General features: G+C 38.4%; 1 non-coding gene across 1 annotated transcript; it reads right to left on the bottom strand.

The window, feature by feature from the left end:
- Nucleotides 1-20,876: 20,876 nt before the first annotated feature.
- Nucleotides 20,877-20,983, bottom strand: LOC125995240 (U6 spliceosomal RNA). Its single transcript, XR_007490793.1, has one exon. It is a non-coding gene; the product is annotated as a U6 spliceosomal RNA (small nuclear RNA).
- Nucleotides 20,984-22,616: the final 1,633 nt, after the last annotated feature.

The following is a 22,616-nucleotide window of genomic DNA, read 5'->3' on the forward strand; positions in this document are numbered from 1 at the left end:
AATGGCAATACTCCCCAAAGCATTGTACAGATTTAATGTGATTCCTATAAAGATACCCATGACATTCTTCAAAGAAGGGGATCAGGCAGTTTTGAAATTCATTTGGAACAATAAACACCCTAGAATAGCTAAAGCAATCAGTGGGAAAAAGAATATGGGAGGAATTACTTTCCCCAACTTTAAACTGTACTACAAAGCAATAGTTATCATAACAGCATGTTATTGGAATAAAGACAGGTCCTCAGATCAGTGGAATAGGCTTGAATACTCAGAGAATGTTCCCCAGATACACAATCACCTAATTTTTGATAAAGGAGCAAGAAATCCTAAATGGAGCAAAGAAAGCCTCTTGAACAAGTGGTGTTGGCACAACTGGCTAGCCGCTTGCAAAAAATTGAACTTAGACCCCCAGCTATCATCATGTATGAAGGTTAAATCCAAATGGATTAAATACCTCGATATCAGACCTGAAATAATAAGGTTTCATGTAGGTAAAACACTCCCGGACATTGAGACTAAAGGCATCTTCAAAGAGGAAACTGCACTCTCCAAGCAAGTGAAAGCAGAGATTAACAGATGGGAATATATTAAACTGAGAGATTTCTGCACTGAAAAGAAATAGCACCCAGGATACAAGAGCCCCACACTGAGTGGGAGAAACTATTCACCCAATACCCATCAGACAAGGGGCTAGTTTCCAAATATATAAGTCACTGACAGAAATTTATAAAAAAAAATAACATCTAATCACATCAAAAAATGGGGAGAAGAAATGGACAGACACTTTGACAAAGAAGAAATACAAATGGCCAAAAGACACATAAAAAATGCTCCATATCACTAATCATCGGGGAGATGCAAATCAAAACAACGATGAGGTACCGCCTCACACCCCAGAGATTGGCACACATCACAAAGAATGAGAACAAGTAGTTTTGGCGGGGATGTGGAGAGAAAGGAACTCTTATCCACTGCTGGTGGGAATGCCATCTAGTTCAACCTTAATGGAAAGCAATATGGAGATTCCTCCAAAAACTGGAAATTGAGTTCCCATATGATCCAGCTATACCACTCTTAGGAATATACCTGAGGAACACAAAAATACAATACAAAAATCCCTTCCTTACACCTATATTCATTGCAGCACTATTTACCATAGCAAGACTCTGGAAACAGCCAAGATACCCTTCAACAGATGAATGGCTAAAGAAACTGTGGTACATATACACAATGGAATATTATGCAGCTGTCAGGAGAGATGAATTCATGAAATTTTTCTATACATGGATGTACATGGAATCTATTATGCTGAGCGAAATAAGTCAGAGAGAGAGAGAAAAAAAATGCATAATGGTCTCACTCATCTATGGGTTTTAAGAAAACTGAAAGACATTCTTGCAATAATAACTTTCAGAGACAAAAGAGAAACGAGCTAGAAGTTACAGCTAACCACAAACAGGGATGAGTTTAGTTAGAGAAATAACTATGTTTTGAACTATCCTAATAATGATAATATATGAGGGAATTCGAAAGCCTCCTCGTCTAGAGTACAGGCGGGGGTTGGGTGGGGAGGAGGGAGATTTGGGATATTGGTGATGGGAATGTTGCACTGGTGATGGATGGTGTTCTTTACATTGCTGAAACCTAAACACAATTATGTATGTAATAATGTTGGTTAAATAAAAAAAATAAAATAAAATGGGGGCAGTGACATAGTGACACTATGGGAGCTTTCCCTATCTTAAAAAATTCCTTTCTAGCAGAGGGTACAGAAGGAGGAAGATGGGGAGCATAGGTGGTGGGAATATTGCCCTGGTGAAGGGTGTGTTCTTTTTATGACTGAAACCCAACTACAATCATTTTTGTAATCATGTGTTTAAATAATGATAGAAAAACATTTTAAAAAAGAGAGAGAATATTCTTAAGAGCTAAAGAAATAATTCAGACCCAAGGACCTTGTTCAGGGCTTAACATCATTGTGTGGTACATAAAAAGTCAAATGAAAACACGGACTTGGTATAGAAGAAGGAAACAAGCATAGGTTTAATGTTAAGAGATATTTTTCATGGGTAGTACACCAAATGATGGATTAGAAAATCGTGTTTTAGAAAGAAATGTCAACATGTACACGGACCCAAAGCCCAGAGTTTGTGGAAAATACAGTCCTGTGTCTGAAGTATAAAAGTCATGCTGAAGTAGGAAGTGGAGAATGACTAAAACTAGTACATAGCCTGATGTTTATGTACCACTCTCCAATATTTGGCCACAGAAATATTCTCATGGAATATATAAATTTAATTTAAACAGATTCTTCTGTAATTACACAAAGGAGTTTCCAATTTTAATTTGTTTCTGGAAATCCTTGAAAAAGTCTTTCCTATTTCCCAATTAAATATCCATGGAAACAAATTAAAAAGTGATAGATCTACACATTATTCAAGATAGTCAAACAACTGCCAAACTCTATGAGAAGTTTCCCCTGTAATAATTCTATAAAAGCAGTGCATCTGCCAGCTTGTTTTTGGCATCCAAAACCAAAACAAACGTTTTTCAGTAGGAGGAAAGATGATGCTCTGAAAAATTCCAGAACTTACTGCTAACTCTTTGGGGGGAAAATCAAAATTTCTCTAAAACAAAATAAGTCATGAAAACTACTAATAAATTTTGAGACAGTCACAAAGCTATTTCCTACCTATAACACATACCTCCTATTTCCTTACACTTTACATACATTTTAGCTCCCAAATATATCCTGGACAGAAGGCTGAAACATAGGGATATATTTAATCAAATAATAGAAAATGCAGCCTCTTCCATATTTTACTTTCCACAAGGGAATCCAAGTCAAGACCTTTTTTCATTTTTGCCTGAACCCTCTCAACTTTACTATCTCAAACTTTAGTAATGATCGTGTTTCTTTATAAATTGTCCAATTTTCTGTTGCAAGTTATAAATACTAAATCCTTATTTCAATTCCATTGCCTTATATCCTTATAATTTACATTGTAAAAGCCTTGACATTTATAGTTTTAGAGTACACAGTTATTTCACTTTACTATTACCAAAGTGCCCAAGACCATCTATCAATACCCTTATGTTACATCCATTCCTCCTTAATATTCCTCCATCGTTTTTGTGCCTAAGAAGTTATTCTTAATTTTTCAATGCAATGCTGGGGATATCTATCTATTGTAAATTATCACTTTGTGATACATTTTTGCTTTTTATGGCAAAAGAAACCCAATAACCACAGGATCTTTGTTAGTTAGATCCTCTCTTCCTTCAACTCTTTGCTTAAACTTTATCTTTTTGTACGTTGTGACTACTGTTTCTAAAGAAAACATACTCTATTATGCCTCATGATTATTTTATAATTTGAAAGTTTTGTCACTGATGGATTGACTACCATGACTTCCATGCCCATTTAGCTTTGATTTTCATCCATCCAACTTTACATTGTAGATATATGGAAAGAGACTATAGGTTTATTTATAAAGCAGGTGTTATGGAACAATGCATACATTCTTGGTATTACTTTAACTATGCAGATATAGTGATACTCAACTAGGCTAGTTCTTGTCAGACATCCAGTTTTCAGGAAACTATAGAAAAAATTAATATGTTTATATATTCATTTATCACTAAAACTGACAGCAGAGTTAAATAGAAAGGAAGTTTTTGATTCTAATAATATAAATATAAAATCTACAGGAAACATTCCAGTCAAATAGTGGAATTTTTCTTCCTGAGGGTAAAGATAACAAGGGTTTTGACTTCATTTGAACCATAGTGTAACAAGTTAATATGCTAAGACCTGAAGTCAGTACAGTGATTAGGAGGTAGTGAGGTGAGATATGATTAAAGATATGTTTCTCACAGTATGCTGAAGATTCTATTTCTTAATATAATTTGAGTTACACGGAGGCTTCCCTCATAAAACCTTCTCAAAATGTACTGTTTGGACCTGAGTTCTGAACAAGGAGGGATGCCATTTTGTAAAGGCCACATGACAGGCTTCTTCTCAGGTTCTGAGCAACGAGAGATGCCATTTTGCACTATACTTTATTCCACCCTAGAGTTGGAGATCTTGAGTATGTCTTCAAAAGGAGTTGATTGCTAAACCTGAGAACTATGGGGAGCTGATTCTTGCACACAATCTTGGCCTGATTGTGAGAACCCCCAAACTCCTATTAGCCTGGAAGAGTTGAAGACAAGAACTTTGTTTGTGAGTGCCTAAACAGGGAGATGTCAAAAATGATGATTTAACAGGGAAGATTATATATACACATATATGTATATATAAGAATATTAAGAAATAAATCCAATTTAAAAATAAACATCTCTTCATACAACTCTTTAGCCCTTCCTCTCTTGGTGTAGTGACAGATCACTCAGGTGCTTAAAGACTGTAAAATACCTACTTGTCAGCCTTACAAATTGCTTAGAGAGATAGCAGGAATGCCTCACCAGAATGGACTGCTCTGCTTGCTTAGAACCTACTTTGTAATTTAGTTTACATTTATCTAATCTTTTCCCTCTGGTTCTCTTGGCAGACCATTCCAACCTTGTTCCCAGCCAGTACCCTGGGCTGTTCTAGCATTCATGTTCTGCCTATGAATACCTGGGGCTACATATATCACATCATCACAATAGAATTCCTATCCTTAAATACAGTTGAGATAAATGTCATCATGGGGAGCAAAAGTCATTGCCAAAGTCAGTGGGTTTCCATATAGGGAGTAAACTCCTCCCCCACAAGCCAAATGCAGCTGCTTTCAGGTTATGTCACTGGTAAGTGGTCAGACAGAATTTCTGGCTCCCTTGGTTGGGGCCTCATTAATTCTTCATAGGAGATTTTAATTGGCACCACCTTGGGGGTGCAGTGTGTTTATAAAATGATATACAACTCCACATATTTATTATCATTGTCAGTGCCTTTGGAATGAAAAATAGTGGAAAGGTTCAGTTGAAATGCTTCTAAAGCTAATCCTAAATTACTTTCCTATACCCTGCCAAGAAGAAATATGAGAGTCATGGAAGGTTTTATGATGGTCCATAATCTCACAATTAAACAAGCGACTGAAAGAAATAGAACAGTGCATTATATTTTAGTTGAAACATAGGGGAAAAAATAAACACCAGAATCTCATAGTCCATCTAGTGGCATGGTCTTGAACATTGAACCTTGTTTCCCTGTACACTGTGTGCTTTGCACTGTGGTCATCACTGGAGCAAGCCGTGCTCTCCACAGGGCTGGTATCTTTGTGATGTTTTTGATTGGAATAATCAAGACCTGGTTGCCCCCAGGTCTTGGTTTTTGTACCTCTTCTGCATGCCAACAGTTGTCCAATTCAAACCACTTGAATTGAGTGGGAAATTGAATTAGTTTAATCTCACATACAAAAGAGTAACTCAATTCTGCATGAAGAACTCTCCCAGAGTCTGGAGAATATATGACCAGTGCCTTCATGAAATAAGATAGAAAAATACAAAAACAAAGTGTTTTTGATGTGTAGCTGAATTGCAGAGGAAGAAGAAAGGTAGAAAAGGCTGTTGCCTGTAGTGTGGAGAGTAATGTAAGCACTAGTCTCAATTCCCCTCCAGACCACACAATTTTATCTCTTTAGAAAAGGCATTAGCACCTTTGAAAAGCTTGGAGTGGCTATAGAAGTTACCACTGAGATACTTAGAAGGGAATGTTTTCATTTTCCATATATAGGATAAAGTAATTATTCCCCAAAGTTCAAGCAAATATTGAAAAATCTCAATGAAAAGGCAAATTATCCTTGATTCTTTTTTCTCTTTTTAGATTCAAAGGGCCCATTTTGGTTAGGAATACTCTTTACTGGATCTGCCCATCCCATGCAAATTGGCCTCAGATTAAATCTATAAGAACTTTGGAATTGGTTACCCTGGCTCTGTAATATTTGTGGTCTTTTGCTTTCTTTTTCATTCCTGGAGTTTTAAAGATGTTTATTGTGGCCCAGAACTATATATAATTTAGCTGTCAAGATTATATTGGCATGTAGGTTAGACCTCAGCATCACTTCAATAAATAAAAAAAAGTACAAACTGATTTTTCCATTGCAGAACAGATAGCAAAAAGATGGGCTTCCTTTTAACAGCAAAGTTGCCTGCCTCTATCTGCCATGCCAAGAATCAAACATCATAGATACTCTCTTTGAGTTACCAGACATTCCAACCCTTGGTGCTTCCTTCTCTATAAATGTCTCCACTTGGTTCTTAAAGTGTGGATTGGTCATTCAGGTACTGTCATTTTCACAGAAGACAGCACACTCTACATTACAAAACAGAGTCTAGCTTTCATATCTGCAGACTTTCCTGTGTAAGCAGCCTGAGAGTCTGAATGCTTTTGGTGCTTGAACATTGCATCCCTGAAACTCCATCATGAATAACTTGGTAACTTGTTATCTAAAGTACTTCAACATACTTATAATAAAAATAAGACCAGCTCACCAGCTGACCTATTGCAATAGAATCCAGACTTTACAAGGCAGTCAACATTTTTTCTGGTTTCTCCCAAATCTTTCAACTCTATTGGTTCCAAAATTTCTATCACCCTGAATGCAATTTTTGGTGTCATTTCATATATTCAAACCTGAACCTCCTCCATGACAGTTGACTTATTATATGTAAGAAGAAGGCAAACTTATTTTTCTCCTCTTTCCTTCGTTGTGGACACTTTCCCACAACAGGTGATCTGTTATCTGCTTATCTTTGTCCTCTCCTAAGCAGATGAAGAACTATGAAACAGGAATGCCAGAAAAAATATTTTTACTCAGGGTTTACCAGCTGTCACTGCAGACTGAAAGTGTTTCAAGAAGCATAATTGCTCATCAATTACCATTTCCTAAAAACACATCTTCCAGGAGAGGCCTGGATAATGTCTGTCTCTTCTGGTTTTGACCATTCTGTGTGTGTGTGTGTGTGTGTGTGTGTGTGTGTGTGTGTGTGTGTAAGACACTTTGTACTGGATGTTCTGTGTTAAGTATGGAGTCAGTCTACACAGGAACTCTTCTCCCCCAGAGTTCCTGTGCTGAGGAAGCCTCTATGCTTGAACACTAGTCTGGAAGGAAACAGTTCTATGAGTTGTTTTCAATCATGTGTGTCCATGTTTAGCATGCAATGCATGGGATTCATGTAAGTCATGCCTTTACTGTGTAGTAATGGTTATCTAGCAAGGAAGATAGTGGTGAATAAGGAAGAGGACTTTCTAGTACTGGTCAATCTCTTCTCCTTGCTCAGAGTTCATGAGCCACCACCCAGGAATTATTTTTAGAATGTAGTGACAGAAGTGGGGATGGGTGTGGAGAGAAGGAAGATTTTGTAAAAGACAGTCACTACTCTCCCAGCCTTGATATATCAGGGATGGGCATGAATCTAAGGAACTGAGACACATCTGTATACCTCTCCCCAGCTTGGCAGTCCTGCGAAGTGACATCAGCACATTGATCATAACTGGATGTGCACATGATGATGATCGCCATTTCTCTACATAAATCCCTCCCTTGGAAATAATATCTATTACGTTTAATCTGGAGCACAGCAAAGAAAATATGGTTATATGTGTGGTGTTTCAAATCATCCAGAATTCCATAAATAAATTATTTTAGGAATAGTAGAAATGAAGTTGTATATGGAAAAATGAGAATTACTTTAAAATCACAATGAGGAGAGAATGATACAGGTCTTTGCCATTTTTAGCTCAACCAGACCTGAGCTGCAAAGGTCAGAGAGTTAAGTCTTATAGACTCAGTTGAGCTGGAGAAGCTGCTGCCCTAAGAAAGTACTCCTATGAAATGAGGGCCTAACAGTCATGATGTGAGTCAGCACTGTCCTTTCTCTCTGACTGGGAAATCCTGGTAAGTTGCTTGATATCCAGGATTGGTTTCTAGTTTGCATAATAATGCATCCTTAGGTAATTTTTAGTGAACTATAATCATGAATTTGAGCAATTTGGTGATCAACACACCCAAACAGAAGAAAGTAAATGTTGGATAGTGCATCTGAAGAAAACAATGATTACAGTGTGTACAAGAAGCACTGAAGGTTTTTAAGTGGTGCTGAGGTCACCCACAGACCACCTTAAACAGTGATTATATTTTAGAAGACACATGGAAAATATCCACAGTCAGAGATTTCTTTCTGGCAAGGATTATGCGGGACTGAAAATGTCCACTACTAGCAGGTTTTTATGAGATGCCAAAGATGTTGTCATGGGGATACAATTTAAGAAATCATATGCATATTTTTTGCTCTATAAAATGCACCTGACCACATAGTTTTTAGACAAGGAAACAAGAAAAAAATACTCTAAAGCAAATGGTGTACTAAAATATTTAATAAATGCAATGTGAAATGCTATCAGGATATGACCACTGGGTACAACCAGCCTGCAAGACTGAAATATACTTACAATATGCCAGTCCACAGCTGGATAAATACATTTACCTAAATCTTTTATTTTTTTACATTAGAATATAAAAATTATTTTAATTAATAATTTGTATTTTGACAAAAGTGGATTACAAATATTTCACAGTAGTATTTTAGATACATAGTGACATTGAATCAGGGGCATTCCCACCACCAATGTTGTCCTCCCTCCACCCCTGTTCCTAGCATATATCCCATATCACATCTCCCTTGCCCCCCTGGGCTGCTAGTATAAGTGTAAATACTTTTTAGTTAATATAAAAAGTAAAAATCACAGTAGCAATTAAATAGTCATAAATAAAAGCTCTATATGTGACGATGAAAGTGCATTAACCTCGTTGCTCGTAATATGTAGTATATCTGTGCAATAAAGGGGGCATAATACTGTTAATGTCAAGTGATTAGTATATGCTCTCCTACATTGCACTCAGGCTTCAGCTCCAGGCAGCATTCATTCCATAAGATACAGAGACACTTTCCCCTATCTTTTGGAGGGAAAATAAGTGCGTCTATAGTACAAAAAATATGGTATCTCATCTGCCTATTTAGGGAAGAGAAAGGAATCTCTTGCTTTTCAGAAGTGAAGGTTATAGGTTAAGGACTGACTGTCATAGGAGCTATCACAATATTTATTACCCCTTATAGCTTTCCTTTGACTCTCTAACTGCTGTAGAGAACCCAAAAATTGTGATCTGGGCAACATTTGAATTTACCTTAGCAATCTATTCATCATTTCTATTATCCACCTACTCAATTTCAATTTTTGCCCCTCAACCCTGAATGAGTCTAATGATTTTCTTGCATGAAAAAAAGTGACTTCCCAATACTCTCCAGATTATTAGTTGCAAATCTAAATACATAAGTACAAGTATATATGGAAAAGCATAGGCCTATTCTTTACAACATTATTTGTTGTAAATATGTCAAAGCAAACAAATGGTTGACAGGAATGATGCAAGCTCTATCAGGTATTATGAAGTTAAATAAGTGGTTATAAATAAGCACATATGAAATTCCATATTAAAATTCACTAAGAAAAAGGTGATAATTAAAAAAAATTAAATCGATATAGTCTCCAGTTTGAGACTGCAGAAAATAATAGAAGCAACACTATTTCTTAGGTAGAAGGTTTAACTGGTTATTTCATTAAGCTGATTTATTACTAATGTGTAGTTATTGGCATTTTCAAGGACAAAATAATATGCAACTTAATTATTAGAAAATGGGGAATAAAATGAAATGGAATCAATGATATAAAATTTATCAGTTTATAAGTCTTCCAGTTCAAAAGAAAGTAAGTCTTCCTTCCAATTAAAAAAAAAACTTCTTTTCTTTAACAAGATTTATTTTTATTTCTGTATACACTGATCTCATTTACTTTTCTTCTTCAACTCTACTTTGGTAATTTGTACCTCTTCCAACTCTACATTGAACTCTCCTAATGACTTTGACCTTTGTGTATCTAGAGCTCTTTGGAACCACTTAAGTTGGAGAACCAGATCTTCTTGGGGTTTCCATATAATAGACTGGCTGTTTTGCAAGTCTGTTGTAACCCCAAGAAAATTTCTGTCGGTGTTTCAATGAGAATTATGTGGAGGAATTATAGAGTATTGAGAGACCTTTGATGAGTTATCCAAACTCTCTTTTACAAATCTAAAGAAATTTACACACTGAGTATTATATATACTCTTAATCTTATATATAATTTGAAATATTCTATTATATATGCTCTGCCTGGATCATTATTGAATATTTTGAATCATTTTGATCAGAAAACAAATCTCTATTTTAACGCATTACTAATTAAATATTGCCTATTTATGCAACGGATATCATCTTAAACAAGTTGGAGAAATTTAAAATATGTTTTATTCTATACTTTTAATTTAACTTATTTTTACTGAGGCAAGCTTATTTATAAGAATGTAAATATTCATAGAATTTAGAAGGTACAATGCTCTAATATTGCTCCCACCATCAAAGTTCCTCTATCACAATTCATTGCTCACTAGTTTTAGTTTATCTATTTACTGTTGTGAATTGATAAACATTTGCATTGTCTTCTTTAAAATTATTTGCTTGTATATCTTTGCTGACTTCAGAGAAAATGTAAAATCATAGTTGTGATAACAATTATTCTTTTATGATTTTTTAAGACTGATATTTACTTTTATAATTTTTACTAGAGGATAGATATTTAAATATCACTTCTTCCAGCGAGCCAGTGAGTGAGTGAGAAATGGCTGCAGGTGGGGGTTTCCAGGCAGAGTGCTGATTGCTCTACCTGCAGACTCTACACCGGGCTGTGCTTCTTCTGAGGAAACTGAGCACAGGAAGGGAGCCCTGTCCTACCCTTCTCTGTCTTTCCTGAACTCTGGAAGCTCTCCTCAGAGTCCTGAGAAGCTAACTCCAAAGAAACTACATTTGAGAGCTACCCAGCGAGCCAGTGAGTGAGTGAGAAATGGCTGCAGGTGGGGGTTTCCAGGCAGAGTGCTGACTGCTCTACCTGCAGAATCTCCACCGGGCTGTGCTTCTTCTGAGGAACTGAGCACCGGAAGGGAGCCCTGTCCTACCCTTCTCTGTCTTTCCTGAACTCTGGAATCTCTCCTCAGAGCCCTGGGAAGCTAACTCCAAAGAAACTACATTCGGGAGCTACCCAGCGAGACAGTGAGTGAGTGAGAAATGGCTGCAGGTGGGGGTTTCCAGGCAGAGTGCTGACTGCTCTACCTGCAGAATCTCCACCGGGCTGTGCTTCTTCTGAGGAACTGAGCACCAGAAGGGAGCCCTGTCCTACCCTTCTCTGTCTTTCCTGAACTCTGGAAGCTCTCCTCAGAGCCCTGGGAAGCGAACCCCAAAGAAACTACATTTGGAAGCTACCCAGCGAACCAGAAACTGAGCACCTGAAGGGAGCCCTGTCCTACTCTTCTCTGTCTTTCCTGAACTCTGGAAGCTCTCCTCAGAGCCCTGGGAAGCGAACCCCGAAGAAACTACATTTGGGAGCTACCCAGCGAGCCAGTGAGTGAGTAAGAAATGGCTGGATGTGGGGGTCTCCAGGCAGAGTGCTGATTTCTCTACCTGCAGAGTCTCCACCCGGCTGTGCTTCTTCTGAGGAAACTGAGCCCCGGAAGGGAACCCTGTCCTACCCTTCTCTGTCTTTCCTGAACTCTGGAAGCTCTCCTCAGACCCCTGGGAAGCGAACCCCAAAGAAACTACATTTGGAAGCTACCCAGCGAGCCAGTGACTCTCCTCAGAGTCCTGGGAAGTGAACCCCAAAAATACAGCATTCTGAAGCTGCCCAGCGAGCGAGTGAAAACTACGCCTGACCAGTGGGGCCTGACTGTGAAAAACTGTGAGTGCTGCCTGTGTGTGTCTCTCTGCTATCCTGTTGCGTAAACCTCCTTAGAGTGGGCTGAAAAGAGGCTCCAGAAGGCACTTAGCTACACTTCGCTACGCGGACGTGCACTCTTTCTAAGGAAAGAACTCCATTGCAACAAGAAGGAAAAATCACACCAAGAACGGCGCTATATCACAGAAGCAAACATTTCTCTCTGGACTGTCTTCTCTGTTGCATGCTCGGGCCTAAGATTTGACCCAGTGTGAGGCTTCATCCACGGAGGACTCCCCTCCCTTAGAGGCAAGTCAGCCCTTCCAGAAAGGGAGGAGCCAGAGGAGTGTGCTGCCTACATCATATAGACAATGAATACCACCACAACACGTAGAAAAACCCACAATACAAGTGTGACAATGGGGAAACAACGCAGGCCAGCATCAGACATAGAGAAAGAAGATGACAATTCTGAGGACCAGATAATGACTGAACAACTAATCAACCTCTCAGATAAGGACTTTAGACTAGCAATATGGAAGGTGCTCAACAGACTCCAAGAAACCATGGATCGAGTTGAACAGAACACTAATAAGAACCAAGAAAATATGAAGGCAGAAATGACAAAACTCCAAACTGAAATAACATGTCAACTAACAGGACTGAAAAAGTCAGTAAACAAAGTGAATGACAAAATGGATAAGCTCTGGGACAGGGTATCAGAAGCTGAGAATAGACTTGGTGCTGTGGAAGATGAGATACATAACAATTCCATACAGCAGGAGAGATTGGACAAAAAACTTAAAGCAAATGAGCATACAATGGAAAAATGAGTCAAAGAATGGGAACAGACGAAAATAGAAGTCTATGATAAGATCAACAGAAACAACTTAAGAATCATTGGAGTCCCAGAGACCCAGGAAGAAAATTTCCAGGAAGAATCAACGGTCAAGAACATCATTAAAGAGAAACTTCCAGAGCTAAAGAATATATGTGATCAAATCCTGCATGCCCGAAGAGTACCAACCAAAAGAGACCCCAGGAAAACCACCCCAAGACACATCCTAGTCACAATGACAAATCCCACAGATAGAGACAGAATTCTGAAAACAGCAAGATCAAAAGGGGAAATCATGTTCAAGCAAGCTTCCCTGAGATTTACAGCAGACCTGTCACCAGAAACACTCAATGCCAGAAAGCAGTGGTGGGATATTGTGACAAGACTGAATGAAATGAATGCTTCACCCAGAATACTATACCCAGCAAAACTCACTTTCCGGTTTGATGGAAGAATACATGGTTTCACAGACAAAAAACAGCTCAGAAACTTCACAGACACAAAACCAGTCTTAAGAGAAAAACTGAAAGACGTAATCTAAGACAAGACTACCCAAAAGACACACCAAATTTTGAAATAAAGATGGCGTTAAATCCCAGGACAATTCTTTCTCTCAACGTCAATGGACTAAATGCACCAGTTAAGAGACACAGAGTGGCTAAATGGATCAAAAAACTCAATCCAACCTTCTGCTGCCTACAAGAAACGCACCTGAATAGTCAGAACAAACATAGACTCAAAATAAAAGGCTAGAGAAAAATCATCCAAGCAAACAACACCCATAAAAAAGCTGGAGTGGCCATACTAATATCAGATAATGCAAACTTTATACTCAGGAAGGTTGTAAGGGACAAAGACGGACATTTTATATTAATCAAGGGGTACGTAGAGCAGGAAGAATTCACTCTCCTAAACATATATGCACCGAATGAGGGGCCAGCAAAATATTTAATACAACTGTTGACCAATCTGAAAAATAATATCAACAACAACACAATAATTGTGGGGGACCTTAACACGGCCTTGTCAACACTGGACAGGTCAACGAGACTGAAACCCAACAAGAATATACTAGACCTGAGGAGAGAAATGGAAGAAAGAGGCCTAGTGGATATATATAGGACACTCCATCCCCAGAAACCTGGGTACACATTCTTCTCCAATGTACATGGGACATTCTCCAGGATAGACTACATGCTGGCACATAAAACATACCTCCATAAGATCAAGAGGATAGAAATTTTGCAGACTACCTTCGCTGACCACAAGGCTCTGAAATTATTTGTGAACTCCAAAGGGACTCAGAAGAAACACTTTAACACCTGGAAGTTAAACAGCCTCATGCTCAATAACCAGTGGGTCCGAGATGAAATCAAGGAGGAAATCAAAAGGTTCCTGGAAACAAATGACAATAAAGACACAAACTCTCAGAACTTATGAGACACAGCAAAAGCAGTACTGAGAGGAAAATTTATAGCTTTGCAAGCACACATCAGGAAGGAAGAAGGAGCTTACCTGAGTAGCTTAATGACACAGCTAATAGAACTAGAAAATGCTCAACAAAAGGACCCAAGAATAGGAAGACAGAAGGAAATAACAAAGCTGAGAGCAGAAATCAACGAAGTGGAAACTCAAAAAACAATCCGAAAGATCAACGAAAGCAGAAGTTGGTTCTTTGAAAAAAATAAACAAGATTGATAGACCACTGGCAAACCTAACAAAGAAAGAGAGAGAGAGAAACTTGATAACTCGTATCAGGAATGAAAAAGGAGAGATCACTACTGATATGACAGAGATTCAAAGGGTAATCAGAAACTACTTTGAAAAACTCTACGCCACTAAAAATGAGAACCTGGAAGAAATGGATAAATTCTTGGACTCTTATAATCTTCCACGGTTGAAGGAAGAGGATGTAGAATATCTAAACACCCCCATCACCAATGATGAAATTAAAACAGTAATCAAATGTCTGCCTAAAAACAAAAGCCCAGGTCCAGATGGATTCACTAATGAATTCTATCAAACTTTCCAAGAGGAACTACTGCCAATCTTGGCAAGACTCATGAAATTGAACAAACAGAAACACTTCCAAATAGCTTTTATGAAGCCAACATCACCTTGATACCTAAACCAGACAGAGACGCTACCAAAAAAGAAAATTACTGACCAATATCACTGATGAATGCAGATGCAAAGATCCTCAACAAAATCCTGGCAAATAGGATTCAATGCCTCGTTAAGAAGATCATCCACTACGATCAAGTAGGTTTCATCCCAGGAATGCAAGGCTGGTTTAACATCCGTAAATCTATCAACATAATACACAACACCAATAACAAGAAAAATAAAAACCACATGATCATATCAATAGATGCAGAGAAAGCATTTGATAAGGTCCAACACCCATTCTTGATCAAAACTCTCAGCAAGATGGGAATGGAGGGAACCTTTCTCAATATAGTGAAGGCCATCTACCACAAGCCAGTGGCAAATATCCTCAATGGAGAAAAACTGAAAGCCTTCCCTCTAAATTCTGGCACAAGACAAGGCTGTCCTCTCTCACCACTCCTATTCAACATAGCACTGGAAGTACTTGCTATAGCGATTAGGCAAGAAAAGGATATCAAGGGAATCCAGATAGGAAAGGAAGAAGTCAAGCTCTCACTGTTTGCAGATGACATGATACTCTACTTAGAAAACCCTAAAGACTCTATCAAAAAGCTTCTAGAAACAATAGACTCATATAGCAAGGTGGCAGGCTACAAAATTAACACACAAAAATCAATGGCCTTTCTATATACCAATAGTAATAAGGATGAAATGGACATTAAGAAAACAACCCCATTCACAATAGTGCCACACAAACTCAAATATCTTGGAATCAACTTGACTAAATATGTGAAGGACCTATACAAATAAAACTATAAAACTCTGCTCCAAGAAATAAGAGAGGACACACGGAAATGGAAACGCATACCCTGCTCATGGATTGGCAGGATTAACATCATCAAAATGTCAATACTCCCCAAGGCATTATACAGATTTAATGCCATCCCTCTAAAGATACCCATGACATTCTTCAAAAAAGTGGATCAGACACTTTTGAAATTCATTTGGAACAATAAACACCGTCGAATAGCTAAAGCAATCATTGGAAAAAAGAATATGGGAGGAATTACTTTTCCCAACTTTAAACTGTACTACAAAGCAATAGTTATCAAAACAGCATGGTATTGGAATAAGGATAGGTACTCAGATCAGTGGAATAGGCTTGAATACTCAGAAAATGTTCCCCAGAGATACAACCATCTAATTTTTGATAAAGGAGCAGGAAATCCTAAATGGAGCAGGGAAAGCCTCTTCAACAAGTGGTGTTGGCACAATTGGATAGCCACTTGCAAAAAATTAAACTTAGACCCCCAGCTAACATCATGTACAAAGGTAAAATCCAAATGGATTAAAGACCTCGATATCAGCCCCAAAACCATAAGATATATAGAACAACACATAGGCAAAACACTCCAGGACATTACAGGCATCTTCAAGGAGGAAACTGCACTCTCCAAGCAAGTGAAAGCAGAGATTAACAGATGGGAATATATTAAGCTGAGAAGCTTCTGCACCTCAAAGGAAATAGTGCCCAGGATACAAGAGCCCCCCACTGAGTGGGAGAAACTATTCACCCAATACCCATCAGATAAGGGGCTAATCTCCAAAATATACAAGGCACTGACAGAACTTTACAAGAAAAAAACATCTAACCCCATCAAAAAATGGGGAGAAGAAATGAACAGACACTTTGACAAAGAAGAAATACACATGGCCAAAAGACACATGAAAAAATGTTCCACATCACTAATCATCAGGGAGATGCAAATCAAAACAACGATGAGATACCACCTCACACCCCAGAGAATGGCACACATCACAAAGAATGAGAATAAACAGTGTTGGCGGGGATGTGGAGAGAAAGGAACTCTTATCCACTGCTGGTGGGAATGCTGTCTAGTTCAACCTTTATGGAAAGCGATATGGAGATTCCTCCAAAAACTGGAAATCGAGCTCCCATACGATCCAGCTATACCACTCCTAGGAATATACCCTAGGAACACAAAAATACAATACAAAAACCCCTTCCTTACACCTATATTCATTGCAGCTCTATTTACCATAGCAAGACTCTGGAAACAACCAAGATGCCCTTCAACAGACGAATGGCTAAAGAAACTGTGGTACATATACACAATGGAATATTATGCAGCTGTCAGGAGAGATGAAGTCATGAAATTTTCCTATACATGGATGTACATGGAATCTATTATGCTGAGTGAAATAAGTCAGAGAGAGAAAGAAAAACGCAGAATGGTCTCACTCATCTATGGGTTTTAAGAAAAATGAAAGACACCCTTGTAATAATAATTTTCAGACACAAAAGAGAAAAGAGCTGGAAGTTCCAGTTCACCTCAGGAAGCTCACCACAAAGAGTGATGAGTTTAGTTAGAGAAATAACTACATTTTGAACTGTCCTAATATTGAGAATGTATGAGGGAAATGTAGAGCCTGTTTAGGGTACAGGCGGGGGTTGGGTGGGGAGGAGGGAGATTTGGGACTTGGGTGATGGGAATGTTGCACTGGTGATGGGTGGTGTTCCTTTTATGACTGAAACCCAAACACAATCATGTATGTAATCAAGGTGTTTAAATAAAAAAAATTATGCATAAAAAAAAAAGAAAATGTTTTTCAAAAATGCTCCATAATTTTCCTGTGCAGCAAAAAAAAAAATATATCACTTCTTATTTTTTGATGCTTTCAGAAGAAAAAAATGAATGTTAGTTTTTATTAATTTTCTTATTATTTGAGGGCATTTTTGTTCTATTTTGTTACCTAATTTTTATTAGGGATTTTATATCTATAATGATATTTGAGAATCATGTTATATTTGCAACCCTATCTAATATGTCAGAATCTTCCTAGTGAAAAGCAATAAAATGTACATATATATATATCTTATCATCTCTTCTATTCTTTTTTTTTTAATTTTAGAAGGACAAAGGATGATACCTAAAAAAAAACATAGAAAAAATAAAACAGGAAGGGTCCTGCAGAGATGAGAAATCTGGAAGTGTGCTCTGTGGTTGAGATCTAATGTGAGGCATAAACTCTCAGTTTCTCTGATCTGTCTATACCCCCACAGGTGAATGAGCACCAGGATAAATACAGAGAGTCTCTGGGCGAAGCCACACCCTTATGAGGGAGTCACTTCCTCTATGGGAGCCATAACAGCAGCTGAGCTTGAGGAAAGTGGGGGGGCAGTGTGGATTTTAATGCCAAAGCCATCATTCCCGTGGGAGCTATTAGAAGGTCTTAATTTCCCATTTTATGAGAGCTTTATACAACATAAGTGTTCAATAAACATTCTCCAACTATGTTTGCCAAGTTGCCTAAAGATTAAAGCAAAGTTGTGTTAAGGTAAGCTAATTGCAAAGTAAATAAGAATTCCTCTCTTCTGCCTCCTACCCACAAGTATCATATTATAACTCAAACTTTTTCAATAGACCTGGTCAATGTCTAATCCATTTTCACAGGCACACAACAGGATTTGGTGATACTTTGGAAATACTTCATAATGCTCTCCACCCAGTACCCTCAACCAATACCAAGATTTACTTCACCTGAATATGCACATTCCTCTTTGGGCACTGACTCCACCCAGTGCCTAATTGCATTGGATTGCTTGCCTTCTAGGAACAAGAAAGAAAAGTATTAAGAAAGAAAAGGAAGCAACTTGCATTATTTTGTAATGAAACAATTACAATTTTAATCTGAGAATTATGTATACTTCTAGAATGTTCCTAGAACTTCAGAAATACATTTTCCTTGCCATGGAAACCCTTTGTAGTTTTAGGAATCTAAAAAAGAAACTGCCCAAGCCTAAACCTCAGGGTCTCATATATCAATCATACAATTCTCACAAGTGTCATGTGCTCAAGGCAGCTGAAGAAGGATAGAGCCTGTATATTGTTCTCTTGGTTCCAAATACATAGAAGCCTTTAACCAGCAACACATTAGCACATCCAAATATTCCACACCCGCCAAGAAAAAGAATGGAGGGATTTTATTTAAATATCTGCATCATAGGGAAGCCTTCACAGACTACCTTCCCTAAAAGAGCTATCTTTACTCCAAATGCTGTCTCACTCCTTTCTCTGCTGTCAATTTTTTCATGTCACATTCCTTTCATCCACTGTATCTACTTCATATACCTGTAGTCTGATTTTTCTGTACAGAGTGTGAGCTCCTTTGGCTAGATCATTTGTTAGTTTAGGTCAGTACTGAATTACCATGTCAAAGGCAAGACCTGGAACTAAGGAGCTCTTAAAAGTTTGTGAAATCAAGAAAATAATAAATATTTCACCGTTTGAATCCATTGCCATCTAAGAGCCCTTGCTGGGCTGGGAGTCCTCCCTCCTGGACCCCATCCCAGGAGCCTTCATTGGCTGATGGGGAACTCAGACCACTCCAGCTCAGAAACAGAAAGGTGGGTCCAAAATGGGGGTTGGGAAAGAGAACCCTCTGCAGCAAAGCCTCCCACCAGGGTGCCCTGGCAACTCAGGTAGTCTAAGCCCGGCCAGGGCTTTGGCTCCCAGTGTCATACCGCTTGGAACCCATTGCCTCTGCTGTGCTGGAAGTCCTGCCTCCAGGGCACTATCCCTGGGGGCCTGCACAGGTGTTATGAAAGATATTTTTCCTCATTCTCATCAGCCCCCAAACCGCAGGGCCATGCTGGCATGCAGTGCAATGATTCTTATTAGTCTACTATGACTAAAATATAATGCTCATTACTGTCTACATGAAAGAAATCGTGATGCACATGACCTATTGGATAATAATACATGGCATATACTTCCTATACGGTGCTCATTACCATACCACATATCTTCTAGAATGCTCTATATACAATCTATTCTAGGTAGCCTTTCTGTAGAAAAGTCTACCCTCACCAAACCAGATTAGACCAGAAAATGTAAACCTGTCCTGGCTTTAACCACTTTTACTTTCTCTCTCCCTTTTATATTTTATGTCCCATCTCACTTGGGCCTGCTTTTTAACTGTAACCCATCAATCAATTGATGAGTACATATGTTTACTGTACTTAAGGCTGTTTAATGTTTATCTGTAATAGATATAATATCAATTTCATGGTATAGTCTATCCAAAAAGAGACTCCAAACATTATTATGTCACTTGGTTATTTTGACTTGAAATCCATAATTGCTCTTCAGAATGCTACACACGCAAAGTAAGCTATTCCTTTCACCAATCGAGTTTACCTTTACCAAGCACGACTGGTCTAAAGGGAAAAAAAAGGGGGGGAACCTTTTACTGAATATTTGCCAGCTATACTTCTTTTTTTTTCTTCTGTTCTTCCCCCCTCTTCTCTTCAAGTGTTCTGTTCCATATCATCTAGGAAAGCTTTTGAAATGTAATTCATGAACCTATCTGGCTGCCAATGTAGGTGCATGAGTGTCTGTGCATGCCATATCATGTCAGTCTATTTTTTTAATTTTATTTAAACACCTTGATTACATAAATGATTGTATTTGGGTTTCAGTCATGTAAAGAACACCACCCATCACCAGTGCAACATTCCCATCACCAATGTCCCAAGTCTCCCTTCTCCCCACCCAACCCCCGCCTGTACTCTAAACAGGCTCTCCATTTCCCTCATACATTCTCATTATTAGGACAGTTCAAAAGGTAGTTATTTCTCTAAACTCATCACTCTTTATGGTGAGCTTCCTGAGGTGAGCTGGAACTTCCAGCTCTTTTCTCTTTTGTGTCTGAAAATTATTATTGCAAGAATGTCTTTCATTTTTCTTAAAACCCATAGATGAGTGAGACCATTCTGCGTTTCTCTCTCGCTCTCTCTGACTGATTTCACTCAGCATAATAGATTCCGTGTAGGAAAATTTCATGACTTCATCTCTCCATGTCAGTCTAATTTCAATTGGAAATAGATACAATATCTACGTTGTATAGTGTCGTCTCCTCCATCACAGATAACCCTTTCCTCCCTTTTTCTTTCTTTCTTTCTTTCTTTCTTTCTTTCTTTCTTTCTTTCTTTCTTTCTTTCTTTCTTTCTTTCTTTCTTTCTTTCTTTCTTTCTTTCTTTCTTTCTTTCTTTCTTTCTTTCTTTCTTTCTTTCTTTCTTTCTTTCTTTCTTTCTTTCTTTCTTTCTTTCTTTCTTTCTTTTTTTAAAATATGGAACGCTTCACGAATTTGCGTGTCATCCTTGCGCAGGGGCCATGCTAATCTTCTCTGTATCGTTCCAATTTTAGTATATGTGCTGCCGAAGCGAGCACTCTTTCTTTCTTTCTTTCTTTCTTTCTTTCTTTCTTTCTTTCTTTCTTTCTTTCTTTCTTTCTTTCTTTCTTTCTTTCTTTCTTTCTTTCTTTCTTTCTTTCTTTCTTTCTTTCTTTCTTTCTTCCTTCCTTTCTTTCTCTTTCCTTTCTTTTCTTTCTTTCTTTCTTTCTTTCTTTCTTTCTTTCTTTCTTTCTTTCTTTCTTTCTTTCTTTCTTTCTTTCTTTCTTTCTTTCTTTCTTTCTTTCTTTCCTTTCTTTCTTTCTTTCTTTCTTTCTTTCTTTCTTTCTTTCTTTCTTTCTTTCTTTCTTTCTTTCTTTCTTTCTTTCTTTCTTTCTCTCTCTCTCTCTCTCTCTCTCTCTCTCTCTCTCTCTCTCTCTCTTTCTTTCTTTCTTTCTTTCTTTCTTTCTTTCTTTCTTTCTTTCTTTCTTTCCTTCCTTCCTTCCTTCCTTCCTTCCTTCCTTCCTTCCTTCCTTCCTTCCTTCCTTCCTTCCTTCCTTCCTTCCTTCCTTCCTAACACCTACAAACCCTTTTCAAGTCCTTCATGTTAACCCTCCATATTTAACCTATTTTTACTCATTCCTAATTCCTCATGAAGCAAAACATTCTTCCCAGCCCAGCCAGATGCCAACCAGCCCCCAAAGTAGATTTTTGCATGCTACCAAAGTTGGTTCCTGAGAAATCACCTGCTTGAGGACATCTTTATGGTACTGTTGGGATTCATCCTACCTAGACTGCACAGCTTGAAGCCACACACTGGATCTTACTCCTTCCCTGTCTATTTCCAAAGAGTTGAAGAGGACATATAAATTTTGTTTAGATACACCCCTTTAATAGGCATAACTGCTATTGAACATCTCATATAGCAGCAATTTACCTTATCCTTGGGCTCCATTCAATATACTAGTAGTATACTGGTATACTATATACTACACTGTGGTGTACCCCAAGACCCACCCATATCTGGGAGGAGTTTTGGGAACCGGATAATAGGTGTAACTACCTGCAAGACCTCCCATTTCTGGGAGGGGTCTGGAAAAGGATAGATAAACCTCTGAGCCAGGGGATTCGGGCCCTTTTGCCTTTTGTCTCTTGGCCGGCTTTTGGATCTTTGGGCCGCATGGAGCCCAAAGGGAAGATGGCTAACAGGAGATAAGATGCAGGGCTAGCAAAATAATGCTATGCTTGAAAGGTTGACATAGGCCACACACCTGTGGTGGCTAGGGCATGAATAAAGATGATTCTTCCTGAAGCCTGCGTGTGAGTGATTTCGCCTTTCACCTGGGCCTGGAACTCGCCGGCTGCATGGAGGTTGCAGAGCCATGTGGGCTGGATGGCATCCTTCACCATCCAGCCCCATCCTTAATTATTTGATGCAACAAATGGCGCTCCGAACTTTGACCTGAATCCTGGACCCAAGAAATCAGCAAAAATGGTGAGATTTCTGCTCTTCTGTTTGATTTTCGCTTTGTTCACATGCAGTCAGCCCAAAGTGTTTGGCCACGTAAAGCCATGTTCAAAGATGGCCGCGACCCCTTCTAGGGGCAAAAGGGCAACTGGAAGTACAAAGGTGAAAGCTTGCATCACCTCCAGCCCAGGCCCAGGCCTAGAACTAAAACTTTGTTACAAAAACCA

Source organism: Suncus etruscus, chromosome 17 (genome assembly GCF_024139225.1).
Source record: "Suncus etruscus isolate mSunEtr1 chromosome 17, mSunEtr1.pri.cur, whole genome shotgun sequence".
NCBI classification, from domain to species: Eukaryota; Metazoa; Chordata; class Mammalia; order Eulipotyphla; family Soricidae; genus Suncus; species Suncus etruscus.